We start from the raw sequence: 15064 nt of genomic DNA on the forward strand, positions 1-15064 counted from the left end.
GGTTTTGGGATAATTCCAACACATTACATTTATTGGGGACTTTACTTCTATTATTATCACATCAGCTCCACTTCAGATTGTTAGGCAACAGATCCCAGAGGTTGGGGACCCCTGCCATATGTGAGGTCATGAAGGTGGTCTAAGGTGTGATCGCCATAATGGTGATCATAGGTGTGATTAAGGTGGGTTAAGGATGCCTGAGCATAGACCCTCAAAATGGGCTGCACAACATAAGAGATTTGTCTCAGCTGCCGGCACCAGGAGGGTACTCCAGGGAAGGAATCTCTGAATCTGGACTGTCTGTCTTCAAGGAGTATACAGGGAGAACACAGACATATAAACAGATAAATTACAATAAAGTGATATGGTGAGTGCCAAACTGGAGATGTGATCAAAGTCCTATGGGAATCCAAAGGAAAAATCTCTCTTTGCTTTTCTTTTTACTTATCTACCTTTTATTGTTCTGCCATGTATTAAGAAAGTAAGCAAGGACTGCAGATGCCAGAAAGGCAGGCTGTAGGAAGGCGCACTAAGCTGGGATTTCTGTTGCTGGGGATGTAACCCAGGGGCCTGCAGCCAACTGACTGAGGGAAAGATTGGAGGTAAGCTGAAGGAGGGGGCTTGGCTTGGGATCTAAGAATTCAGAGTGAACTGATAAATGTAAACATAATGGTAGATAGAACCGTCTTTCCAACAGCAACTTAGACATTTATTATCATTATTATTAAGACAACATTCTGAAAGAAGGGACTCATGAAACTTTAGGATCAAAAGGGAAGATCCCTAAGATAGGGATCACATCGGTTGGGGTTTCTCATCTCAGCACTATTGACATTTGGGGCTGGATAATTCTTTGCTGTGGGGCTCTCCTTGCATGGTAGGATGCTTAGCAGCATCCCTGGCCTCTATTCACCAGACGTCAGTAGCAACCTCCAACCTACTCAAGTTGTAACAATCAAAGACGTCTCCAGGGTTTCCCTGGTGGTCCAGTGGGTAAGAATCCACCTTGCAATGCAGGGGACATGGGTTCCATCCCGAGTCTGGGAAGATCCCACACGCTGTGAAGCAGCTAAGCCCAGGCACCACAATTACCAAGCCCATGCTCTAGAGCCTGTGAGCTGCAATTACTGAGCCCAAGTGCTGAACAACTACTGAAGCCTGCACGCCCCGGAGCCTGTGCTCTGCCACAAGACAAGCCCCTGCACTGTGACTAGAGAGCAGCCCCCACTCTCTGCAACCAAAGAAGCCCGCACGCAACAACAAAGACCCAGCAAGCCAAAAAAAACATGTCTCCAGATATTACCACATGTAAGGGTATGGGGATGGGGGCAACCTAGCCCCCCAGTTGAGACCCACTGGATAGGGAAATGGTCTTTTACCCTGAAAGGACACTGGAATCATGCAGGAGATTAAAAATCCTGATACCCAAGTTGTGCCCCAGATCTACTAGATCTGCAGGTGGGAACAAGGCATTGACATATTTCAAACAGACCTCAAATACTATACCTCCTGTGACTCCAGTGTGCAGCCAGAGTGAGAACCACTAACTTAGGGAGATGAAAAAACTAACAGTTACCAAGTACCTCTAAGATGCTGGGTATTTTACATACATCCCATTTGGACCTGTTTCTCTATTTAACTTGTGAGGAAATGGAATATCAGAAACATTAACAAACTTGTCCAAAAGCAGCAAAGGGCAATTTCAGTCCAAGGCTGAACTGAGTGGAAGACAAAGTCAAGAACTGGAGATGATAGGGACTCCCCTGGTGGTCCAGTGGTTAAGACTCTGTGCTTCCAATGCAGGGGGTGTGGGCTTGATCCCTGGTTGGGGAGCTAAGTTATCACATACCGTGAGGTGCAGCAAAAAAAAAAACAAAAAACACAACAACAACTGAGGGTGACCCAAGAACCAGAGCAGAGAAACATCACTCAAAGTACTGGATGTAGTCTGAGGTTCAAGGAGTAAATATGTGATTCTAGGTTTATCCAGCAAAGAAACCATTTTCTCTGCTCTTTATTGGAGTATAGTTGATTTACAAAATTGTGTTAGTTTCAGGTATATAGCAAAGTGATTCAGTTATATATATATACATATATATGTATATATATATTCTTTTCCAGAGCCTTTTTCCTTATAGTGAAAGTGAAAGTTGCTCAGTTGTGTCTGACTCTTTGCAACCCCATGTACTATAGCCCACCAGGCTCCTCTATCCATAGAATTCTCCAGGCAAGAATACTAGAGTGGGTTGCCATTTCCTTCTCCAGGGGATCTTCCTCACCCAGGTCTCCCACATTGCAGGCAGATTCTTTACTATCTGAGCCACCAGGGAAGCCCTTCTCCCTTATAGGTTGTTACAAAATACTGACTAGAGTTCCCTGTGCTATACAGTAAGTCTCTGTTGTTTATTTTATATACAGCAGTGAATATATGCTTATCCCTTCCCTTTCTCCCCTTGGTAACCATGTTTGCTTTCTGTTGTCTGTGGGCTTAACAGAAATCATTTTCTGATTAGAATGAGATCATCACAGGGGAGATGCTGTACACACATGTTCACTGGTGTTTCTGTTTTTGTTATGTTGGGAAGAAGGAATTACTCCTAGAGAGACAGCTGACAGGGAGGGCAGAAGGACACTCAACTAGAGTGATTAAGTTAAATCAGGTAGGCTTTTTTTTTTTTTTTTAATTTTTATTATTATTATTTTTTTTTCCAGTGGGTTTTGTCATACATTGATATGAATCAGCCATGGATTTACATGTATTCCCAATCCCGATCCCCCCTCCCACCTCCCTCTCCACCCGATTCCTCTGGGTCTTCCCAGTGCACCAGGCCGGAGCACTTGTCTCGTGCATCCCACCTGGGCTGGTGATCTGTTTCACCATAGATAGTATACATGCTGTTCTTTTGAAATATCCCACCCTCACATTCTCCCACAAAGTTCAAAAGTCTGTTCTGTATTTCTGTGTCTCTTTTTCTGTTCTGCATATAGGGTTATCGTTATCACCTTTCTAAATTCCATATACATGTGTCAGTATGCTGTAATGTTCTTTATCTTTCTGGCTTACTTCACTCTGTATAATGGACACTGTTGGTGGGAATGCAAACTAGTACAGCCGCTATGGAAAACAGTGTGGAGATTTCTTAAAAAACTGGAAATAGAACTGCCATATGACCCAGCAATCCCACTTCTGGGCATACACACTGAGGAAACCAGATCTGAAAGAGACACGTGCACCCCAATGTTCATCGCAGCACTGTTCATAATAGCCAGGACATGGAAGCAACCTAGATGCCCATCAGCAGATGAATGGATAAGGAAGCTGTGGTACATATACACCATGGAATATTACTCAGCCATTAAAAAGAATTCATTTGAACCAGTCCTAATGAGATGGATGAAGCTGGAGCCCATTATACAGAGTGAAGTAAGCCAGGTAGGCTTTTGATGTCTAAGAAGAAAGGTACAAAGTTTTACACTTGAGTCAACATAATCCTAGAGGCTTCAGGCAGTGGGTGAAAGAGAAGACTGTTTTCTACTTAGCTGTTACAAGAAAAAGAAGAGTTTTGTTAAGCAGTCATTGATAAATGCTGGAACCTTGGGATAAGGAAGGGAAAATATGAATTAAAGGAAAATATAAATTAAGCTCTGCCATGCCAGATGCTTTGTGTTTATTATCTTATTGAATCCTTACATAACTCTAAGAGATAGATAGGGAAAAAGTGGAAACAGTGACAGATTTTATTTTCTTGGGCTCCAAAGTCATGCAGATGGTAAATGCAGCCATGAGATTGAAAGTCACTTGCTCCTTGGAAAAAAGCTTTGACAAACCTAGACAGCATATTAAAAAGCAGAGACATCACTTTGGGGACAAAAGTCCATATAGTCAAAGCTATGGTTTTTCCAGTAGTCATGTGTGGATTTGAGAATAGGACCATAAAGAAGGCTGAGCACTGAAAAACTGATGCTTTCGAACTGTGGTGTTGGAGAAGAATCTTGAGGGTCCCTTGGACAGCAAGGAGATCAAGTCAGTCACTCCTAAGAGAAATCAACTCTGAATGTTCACTGGAAGGACTGTTGCTGAATTTGAAGCTCCAATATTTTGGCCACCTGATGCAAAGAATGGGCTCAATGGAAAAGATCCTGATGCTGGGAAAAATTGAGGGTAGGAGAGGAGGAGAAGCAGACAACAGAGGATGGGATAGTTGGATGGCATTACCAACCCAATGGACATGAGTTTGGGCAAACCCCAGGAGATAGTGAAGGACAGGGAAGTCTGGCAAACTACAGTTTATGGGGTTGCAAAGAGCTGGACACAACTTAGCAACTGAACAACAACGACAAAGAGATAGTGGTTTTGTATCTACTCTCTGTCACCATTGTCCATGAGCAAAGTTGCTTCAGTCGTGTTCCTTGCAATCCTATGGACTGTAGCCTGCCAGGCTCTTCTGTCCACGGAATTCTCCAGGCAAGAATATTGGAGTGGGTTGCCATGCCTTCTCCAGGGGATCTTCCCAACCCAGGGATCAAACCCGGGTCTCCTACACTACAGGCAGATTCTTTACCATCTGAGCCACCAAGGACTCACAACGTATCTATAATAAGCAAATATTCATTAACTTAATAAATATAAATTGACAAGGCATCCCTTGTGGTGTAGACAGTAAAGAATCCGCCTGCAATGCGGGAGACCCAGGTTTGATCCCTGGGTCAGGAAGATCCTCTGGAGGAGGGCATGGCTCTCCTCATGTTCTTGCCTAGAGAATCCCAAGGACAGAGGAGCCGGGTGGGCTACAGTCCATGGGGTCACAAAGAGACCCTGTACAGTGTCTACAGACATTGTAGAAAAAAAACAAAAAAACAAGGGAAAGTTACAATGTAAGTTCTTATAAGTTAGCTAAAGAAAATTCTTACTTTGATAAGAGGTGTCCATCAGAATCCTTAGGAAACATCTATTAGAAACATTCTCATTGTCAGAAACATGATAAAGAAGTCCTCCATAAGTATGATTATCCCCCAAATTTTTAGAGGTCTAAGTCTCTAAGTGCAAAAACATAGGAAAGAAATAGGAGGTAGAATAATTCAAGGGGAGATAGCATTACTATTATTTACAGATGTCATGATTTTCCACCTAGAAAATTCACATTAAGTAATTGAAAGACTTTGAAAATCGTGGAGTCTAGCAAAGTATACAGGTATAAAATAAATACATAAAATAAACTGATTTAATACACACTATCATGACTAATTGGAAATGTAATGGAAATAAAGATCATATCCCATATTAGCAAAAACTATAAAATTGCCTAGGAATAAACCCATAAAACATAAGCAAAGTCTAGAAAAAGACATTTTAATAAAAAATATAAAATGGGGAGATATACTATGCACCTGAATCAAAAAAGTCAATATTGTGAAGACAAATTCTTCTTCTTCAAATTAGTCCATAAGTTTATTGCACTTTCAATTAAAATCTCAACAAAAGTTTTATAGATTTTAACAAATTGATTTATAAAGTGTATGTAGAAAAAATGTACAAGAAGAACCAAGAAAGTGCAGGAGAACACAAGGCACTTGGAAGGAGACAGAGAGTTGACCTACAGAAACATAAAAAATATGAAATTACAGCAATGAAAATGATATGGTAGTACAGCAGGAAGAGACAAATAGATCAACAGACCTGAGTTGAGAATTCACACGTATATCTACAGATGTTTTAATTTAATAATGGCAGAGGTGTCCTTTCAAATTACTAAGGGAAATTTAAACAGCAGTGTTGGGACCACTGTCTATCTATTTGGAAAAAGACAGATCCCAACCTCACACTAAACCCCAAATTAATTCCAGATGGAGTTAACATTCAAATATAAAAAAGTAATCTAAAGGTAATAGGAGAAAATATTAGAGAATAGCTTGTAATGTTGGAGGTGGACAGGTATTCCTGTGTAAGACAAAATTCACTAGCCATAAAAAGATGATTGATAGATTTGGCTAAAAATAGACTAAAATTTTCTCCACAGAATAACTGATATCATGACAACATGCTTATGGCAGAAAGTGAAGAACTAAAAAGCCTCTTGATAAAGGTGAAAGAGGACAGTGAAGGAGCTGGCTTAAAGCTCAACATTCAGAAAACTAAGATCCTGACCTCTGGTCCCATCACTTCATGGCAAATGGGTGGGAAAACAATGGAAACAGTGACAGATTTTATTTTCTTGGGCTCCAAAATCACTGCAGATGGTGACTGCAGCCATGAAATTAAAAGACACTTGCTCCTTGGAAGAAAAGCTATGACCAACCTAGACAGCATATTAAAAAGCAGGGACATTACTTTGCCAACAAAGGACTGTATAGTCAAAGCTATGGCTTTTCCAGTAGTCATGTATGGATGTGACAGTTGGACCGTAAAGAAGGCTGAGGGCTGAAGAATTGATGCTTTTGAACTGTGGTGTTGGAGAAGACTCTTGAGAGTCCCTTGGACTGCAAGGAGATCAAACCAGTCTACCCTAAAGGAAATCAGTCCTGAATATTTACTGGAAGGACTGATGCTGAAGTTGAAGCTCCAATACTTTGGCCACCTGATTCGAAGAGCTGACTCATTAGAAAAGACCCTGATGCTGGGAGAGATTGAAGACAGGAGAAGAAGGGGACGACAGAGGATGAGATGGTTGGATGGCATCACCGACTCAGTGGACATGAGTTTGAGCAAGCTCCTGGAGATGATGAAGGACAGGGAAGCCTGGCATGCTGCAGTCCTGGGGTTGCAAATAGTTGGACAGGACTTAGTGACTGAACAACAACAACAACCACTGATACCATACACAGAGCTGAAACACAAGATAAAGACTAATAAACATACACGAAGAGAATGGTTGTTACTCGTAACATATATGAATTCTTAAAATCAGCAAGAAAACTACAAACACAACTCATAGCAAATTCATCAGAGTACAAATAACAAAAATGAGTGGTTAGGGAAATGGAAATAAAAATATATACTAAAAATTGAGTCTTGTTTAATCACTAAGTTGTGTCCTACTCTTTGTAACTCCATGGACTGTAGCCCACCATGCTCTTCTGTCCATGGGATTTCCCAGGCAAGAATACTGGAGTAGGTTGCCACTGCCTTCTCCAGGGGATCTTCCTGACCCAGGGATTGAACCCATGTCTCCTGCATTGGCAGGTGGATTCTTTACCACTGAATCATCAGGGAAGCCCTAAAAATTAAGTATGTTCATAATATTCAGTGTTGGTAAAGATGTAGAGAAAGGGTTCTTTCATGAACTTTTGGTGGGGGTATAACTTGATACAAGTAAATCTGGAGAGGAATATTGCTTTATCTTTCACAGTTTTAAGTGTTCATTCCATTTGATCTACAAATTCTATTTCTAGGGGTCTATCCTACAGAAATATTTATGTAATATGAAATGATATACATATTAGGATATCCATGAAAGCATTACATGTTAGAGAAGCTTTCTTCAATTTTCTTCTCCAAAAATTTGCTGTTTTCTTCTAAAATATCTTTTTCAGTTATTTTAGATTTTCATGCTATGGGCTTCTAAAAAGTGTCCATTTGTGTTATTTTCAATTATCCATTGATATTAAAGACAAAAGCAGTGGGAATGCTGCCTGAGAACTCTGTACACATTGGCCAAGCTTGTTAATAGGCCACATTGTAGGAGATGGGGCGCCAGTCCCTAAGCAGCCCCTCTTCTCTTTCCAGAATGAATACTGAGGTCTTGGAGCACCAAGTCTCCTGCCCATACCCTTTTGGATGCCAGGGTATCCAAAATGTGTGTGCTGGCGTGCCTGTTCACATAACAGGGTTTTTCACTATTTCCTTGTTTGGCCACCCCATTCTCCCCGCCCACCCTTCAGTTTACTTGCTTTCTCCCAGATTCACAGGCTCATGGGGCTCTGTATGCAGGTCAGCACCCCGCCCCCCATCACAGTTCCCTCTATCTAGGCTGTGACTTTCTCTGCTCTGTTAGTGAACTCTCTTCTGCTTACTTTTGAGACTCTGTTCCAGAAATTTGTTAAAATCATGAAATAGACGCACCCCTCCCCCCGCCACCCATATTTTTGGTGGTTATAGTTTACACCTCTCTTATTCCTTTACTGTCATTTTGAAAAATCTTGGGAGGAGGGAAAAAAACTCATGCACTCAGTCTGTCATTTTGAACCACAAATCAAAAGCATTATTTGCAATATTAGAGCTGGAGACAGTCTAAACATCCTTCAGTAGGAAAATTCTGAAATAAATGAGGTTACATCTATTGTATGGAACGCTCTTCATTAAAAAACTAATGAATTAGCTCTCTATATATTGATAAGAAAAGATATCATGATATAACATTAAAATAAAGAAGCAAATTGAATAAAACATATAATATCAATTTTAGAAAATATATATTTATTTGCACTTCCACAGAGGACTGGAGGGTATACACTAAATTGTTAAGAGTGGTCCTTCATCTCTGTCTTTACACTTGAAACCAGTGGATCAAGTGTGAGATGGGCATGGAGAAGGAATTTCATCTTTTTGCCCTACACCATGTGTATTACTCAAAACTTTTACAATGTATATGGAGTAAATCTTTGAGGTTAACTGTCACACAAAGGTGACATAGGTGTCATACAAAGGTGATGTATCACATTATTTACATACTCTAGTCTTTCCCACATTGAAAGCTGCTCAACTCATAAATTAAATAAAGGTGTACAAGTTAGAGATGATCCATGATACTTGACTCGTATAATGCTGACCACTACTTTCACTGTTTTAAAACTTTTAAGAAAACATGCTTAAAAGTAAAGATATTGGCAGTTTATTTTTAAAAGCTTATAAATCTTCAAAAAACCCCTTCTAAGGCTCTAAGACAATGTAAGATGTTGGCAGATAGAACATGTCCTGTAGAATCAATTTTTGCTTGATATGCTTTTATGTCTGATTTCTTAACTGTTATATAATGACATTAGTAAACTGAGCTGGCTGAACTATGCCAAACTTTGATATTTCAGCTAAAATAATTTCACAACATCTTATTAAGGAAGAGGCAAGTAATATAAAATGTCAGTTATTTTAATAAAATTAGATTTAACTTTTTATTTCCAAAGAGCAGGGTTCAGAATAACTCAAGTGGAAAAGGAGACTACATAGCTTACAATAGATATATTGGTTCTAAAGTATTTTCCATGAAAAAAAAAAAAAACAAAAAAAAAAACAAGACCTAGGAATCTGTAATCCACCAGCTAGTTTATATTTTGGAGCATGTGAAAAATTCAAATAAATACTGAAAAGTGGAGCTCAGTTCTGTAGAACTTCATTGGTTTCCAACCTAAAATAAGACAGATAAACATCCTATCTCCTGAAATCTGTGTGTCATTAAAGGTTATGATTCCTCCAGCTTTGTTCAGAGAAATAGTGAGCATCTTGAGATGCTGAGCTGGCCTGTACTCCCAGTTGCACATGGGCCAGTACCCCTTGCAAGTTATGGCAGGAACAGGGCCAGAATGCAGGCTTTCAGAATCTGAGTCCAACAGGTCCAGTTCTTGATGACCAAACCAACATTAGCCATAAACTCAGTCAGGTTGAATGCACCATCACTATTTACATATTAGCCAAAGTTTTTTGATATATAAGACTCTTCTGTGAAGTTTTTTGGCCACACCACAAGGCATGGTTCCGTGACCAGGGAACAAACCCACACCCCCTGCAATAGAAGCATGATATCTTAATCACTGGACTGCCAGTGAAATTCCTTTTGTGGTGTTTTTGGTTTTTAAAAATTGAAATATAGTTGATTTACAATGTTATATAAGTTCTAAATGTTCAATAGTGATTCAATATTTTTATGACTATACTCCATGTAAAATTACCATAAAATACTGGCTATATTCCTTGTGCTATACAATATATCCTTGTTGCTTATTTATTTTATACATAGTAGTTTGTATCTCTTGATCCCATAATCCTATCTTGGCCCTTCCCCTTCCCTCTCTCTGCTGGTAACCACTTGTTTTTTCTCTATAATTGAGGAAAGTAGGGAAAACCACTAGGTCATTCAGGTATGACCTAAGTCAAATCCCTTGTGATTATATGGTGGAAGTGACAAATAGATTCAAGGGATTAGATCTGATAGACAGAGTGCCTGAAGAACTATGGACAGAGGTTCGTAACATTATATAGGAGGTGGTGATCAAAACCATCCCCAAGAAAAAGAAATACAAAAAGGCAAAATAGTTGTCTGAGGAGGCCTTACAATTAGCTGAGAAAAGAAGAGAAGCAAAAGGCAAAGGAGAAAACGAAAGATACATCCATCTGAATGTAGAGTTCCAAAAACAGCAAGGCGAGATAAGAAACCCTTCTGAAGTGAACAACACAAAGAAATAGAGAAAAACAGAAGAATGGGAAAGACTAGAGATCTCCTCAAGAAAACTAGAGATACCAAGGGAACATTTCAAGCAAAGATGGGCACAATAAAGGACAGAAACGGTTTGGACCTAACAGAAGCAGAAGATATTAAGAAGAGGTGGCAAGAATACACAGAAGAACTATACACAAAAGATCTTCATGATCCAGATAACCACAATGATGTGATCACTCACCTAGAGCCAGACATCCTGGAATGCGAAGTCAGGTGGGCCTTAGGAAGCATTACTACAAACAAGCTAGTGGAGGTGATGGAATTCCAGCTGAGCTATTTCAAATCCTAAAAGATGATGCTTTCAAAGTGCTGCACTCAATATGCCAGCAAATTTGGAAAACTCAGCAGTGGCCACAGGACTGGAAAATGTCAATTTCATTGCAATCCCAAAAAAAGGCAATGCCAAAGAGTGTTCAAATGACTGCACAATTGCACTCATTTCACAAGCTACAAGGTAATGTTCAAAATCCTTTGAGCTAGGCTTCAACAGTACATGAGCCAAGAAATTCCAGATGCACAAGCTGTATTTTTCTAAATATAGGAACCAGAGATCAAATTGCCAGCATCATTGGATCATAGAAAAAGCAAGGAAATTCCAGAAAAACATCTACTTCTGCTTTACTGACTATGCTAAAGCCTTTGACTGTGTGGATCAAACAAACTGTGGAAAATTCTTAAAGAGATGGGAATACCAGATCACCTTACTTGCCTCCTGAGAAACCTGTATGCAGGTCAAGAAGAAACAGTTAGAACTGGACATGGAACAATCGACTGGTTCAGAAATTGGGAATGGAGTATGTCAAGGCTGTATATTGTCACCCTGCTTATTTAACTTATATGCAGAGTACATCATGTGAAATGTCAAGCTGGATGAAGCTCAAACTGGAATCAAGACTGCCAGGAGAAATATCAATAAGCTCAGATATGAAGATGACACCACACTAATGGCAAAAAGTGTAGAGAAACTAAAGAGGCCATCTCTTGATGAAAGTGAAAGAGGAGAGTGAAAAAGCTGGCTTAAAACTTGACATTTAAAAAACAAAGTTCAGTCAATTAAAGATGGCGGAGGAGTAGGACAGGGAGACCACTTTCTCTCCTACAAATTCATCAAAAGAATATCTGAATGCAGAGCAAACTTCACAAAACAACTTCTGATCGCTAGCTGAGGTCATCAGGTGCCCAGAAAAGCAGCCCATTGTCTTCAAAAGGAGGTAGGACAAAATATAGAAGATAAAAAGTGAGACAAAAGAGCTAAGGATGGAGATCCGTCCCAGGAAGGGAGTCTTTAGAGGACGTTTCCAGACACCAGGAAACCCTCGCACTGGTGGGCCTGGGGGAAGTGTTTGAATCTAGGAGGGCAACCTCACTGGGAAGGAAACAATAAACAAAACCCACAGATTATGTGCCTAAAAGCAACTCTCAGCAGAAAAGTACCCCAGACACCCGCATCCGCCACCAGCAAGTGGGGGCGGCACAGAGAGGAGCGGGCGGCATTACTTGGGGTAGGGTCCGGGCCTGAGTGCCCTGAGGACAATTGGAGGGAGCTTTTGTGAGTTGCTAACTTGAACTGTGGGAGAGCAAAAGAGAGTGAGAAAATTAACCGGCCCGAACACACTGCCGGCCGTTCGCAGAACTAAGGGACCGAGAAAGTTCAGAGAAGAGCTCGCAGACTGCGGACCAGCCCAGACCCGCCGGAGGCGGGAGCAGGTCGCGGCGAGACACAGGGCGCAGGCACCCGACCGGCGCGGGCGGGAACTGGGGCTGGGGACGCAGAGGGCAGAAGGCGCGCGCACCCGACTGACGCCGACGGAAACCGAGATTGGGACCGTGGAAGGGAGTGGGCGCGCCACACCCGGGGAGAGTGCGCCTGTCAAGCCCCTGGCTGCCTGGACCACTCTGACGGGGAAGGCACAAGAGCGGACGCAGCCTTTTGTTCCGCGCTTTTGTGGAACACCCGAGGACTGGAGCTGCGTGCAGCGCGGGGCGCGCTCCATATGGAGCAGCCGGGAGACTGAGCAGCGCAGACGGAGAAAGCAGAGCCAGCCTCTCCCCGCTGCGCCAACCCCTCCCCACAGCGCCAGCCCCTCCCGGCAGCACCAGCCCCTTCCCGCAGAGGACGGAACTAGCTACCTGAATAAGAGTCCACCTCCGCCCGCCTGTGTCAGGGCAGAAATGAGGCTCTGAAGAAACCGGCAAACAGAAGCCAAATAAACAAAGGGAACCGCTTCAGAAGGGACTGGTGCAACAGATTAAAATCCCTGTAGAAAACACCGATTACACCAGAAGAGGTCTGTAGATATCGAGAAGCGTAAGCTGGAACGAGGAGATATCTGAAACTGAGCCGAACCCACACTGACCGCAACAGCTCCAGAGAAATTCCTAGATATATTTTTACTTTTTTTTTTTTAAGAAAAAACAATTTTTTTTTTTATTTTTTATTTTTTCTCTTTTATTTTCCTTTAAAATTCCCTATTACTTCCCCATTACTCCTTAACTTTCATTTTCATAGATTTTTACGATTTTTTTAATTAGGGAAAATTCTTTTTTTTTTCTCCTTTTTCTCTTCTATTTTCTATTTTTCTCTTATTTCTTTTAAAGTCCTCTAGTACCCCTCTACTACTCCTTAATTTTCATTCTCAATACACTATAACCTTACCAAAAAAAAAAAAAAGAGAAGCCCTATTTTTAAACTGAACTTCATATATATTAAAAAAATTTTTGTGTATGTGTGTGTGTGTTTTGGTTTTTGTTTTTAATATAGTATTTTTAAGAGTCTAACCTCTACTCTAGATTTTTAATTTTTGTATTTCAGTATATGATATAAATTGTGAGCATTTAAGAATCCAATATTCAGTTCCCATTTTTATTCAGGAGTGTGTTGATTATTCTCTCCCAATCTTGACTCTCTGTTTTCTACCTCAGAACACCTCTATTTCCTCCTTTCCCCTTCTCTTCCCAATCCAATTCTGTGAATCTTGGTGGGTGTCTGGGCTACAGAGAACACTCTGGGAACAGACAACTGTGTAGATCTGTCTCCCTCCTCTTGAGTCCCCCTTTTTCTCCTCCTGCTCATCTGTATCTCCCTCCTCCCTCTCCTCTTCTTCATGTAACTCTGTGAACCTCTCTGGGTGTCCCTAATGGGGGAGAATCTTTTCGCCACTAACCTAGAAGTTTTATTATCAGTGCTGTATAGTTGGAGAAGTCCTGAGACTACAGGAAGAATAAAACTAAAATCCAGAGGCAGGAGACTTAAGCCCAAAACCGGAGAACACCAGAAAACTCCTGACTACATGGAACTTTAAGTAATAAGTGACCGTCCAAAAGCCTCCATACCTACACTGAAACCAACCACCACCCAAGAGCCAGTAAGTTTTAGAGCAAGACATACCATGCAAATTCTCCAGCAATGCAGGAACATAGCCCTAAACATCAACATACAGGCTGCCCAAGGTGACACCTAACACATAGACCCATCTCAAAACTCATTACTGAGCACTCCATTGCTCTCCAGAGAGAAGAAATCAAGTTCCATGCACCAGAACACCGACGCAAACTTCCCTAACCAGGAAACCTTGACAAGCCAATTGTGTAACCCTGGGTAAAACCTCCACAATAAAAAGGAACCACAGACCTTCAGAATACAGAAAGCCCAGTCCAGACACAACAATCTAAACAAGATGAAAAAGCAGAGAAATACCCAACAGGTAAAGGAACATGAAAAATGCCCACCAAGTCAAACAAAAGAGGAGGAGATAGGGAATCTACCTGAAAAAGAATTTAGAATAATGATAATAAAAATGATACAAAATCTTGAAAACAAAATGGAGTTACAGATAAATAGCCTGGAGACAAAGATTGAAAAGATGCAAGAAATGTTTAATAAAGACCTAGAAGAAATAAAAAAGAGTCAATTAAAAATGAATAATGCAATGAATGAGATCAAAAACACTCTGGAGGGAACCAAGAGTAGAATAACGGAGACAGAAGATAGGATAAGTGAGGTAGAAGATAAAATGGTGGAAATAAATGAAGCAGAGAGGAAAAAAGAAAAAAGGATCAAAAGAAATGAGGACAACCTCAGGGACCTCTGGGACAATGTGAAACGCCCCAACATTCGAATCATAGGAGTCCCAGAAGAAGAAGACAAAAAGAAAGGCCATGAGAAAATACTCGAGGAGATAATAGCTGAAAACTTCCCTAAAATGGGGAAGGAAATAGCCACCCAAGTCCAAAAAACCCAGAGAGTCCCAAACAGGATAAACCCAAGGTGAAACACCCCAAGACACATATTAATCAAATTAACACAGATCAAACACAAAGAACAAATATTAAAAGCAGCAAGGGAAAAACAACAAATAACACACAAAGGGATTCCCATAAGCATAACAGCTGATCTATCAATAGAAACCCTCCAGGCCAGAAGGGAATGGCAGGACATACTGAAAGTAATGAAAGAAAATAACCTACAACCTAGAGTACTGTACCCAGCAAGGATCTCATTCAGATATGAAGGAGAATTCAAAAGCTTTACAGACAAGCAAAAGCTGAGAGAATTCAGCACCACCAAACCAGCTCTTCAACAAATGCTAAAGGATCTTCTCTAGACAGGAAATGCAGAAAGGTTGTATAAACATGAA

At 40.8% G+C, this 15064-nt stretch overlaps 1 protein-coding gene across 2 annotated transcripts in view; it reads right to left on the reverse strand.

Moving 5' to 3' along the window:
* THSD4 (thrombospondin type 1 domain containing 4) overlaps positions 1-15064 on the reverse strand; it is a 648360-nt gene that overhangs the window by 97337 nt on the left and 535959 nt on the right. The gene's annotated exons all lie outside the window — the stretch shown is intronic.

The sequence above is a fragment of the Dama dama genome, chromosome 12 (assembly GCF_033118175.1).
Source record: "Dama dama isolate Ldn47 chromosome 12, ASM3311817v1, whole genome shotgun sequence".
In the NCBI taxonomy this organism is placed as follows: domain Eukaryota; kingdom Metazoa; phylum Chordata; class Mammalia; order Artiodactyla; family Cervidae; genus Dama; species Dama dama.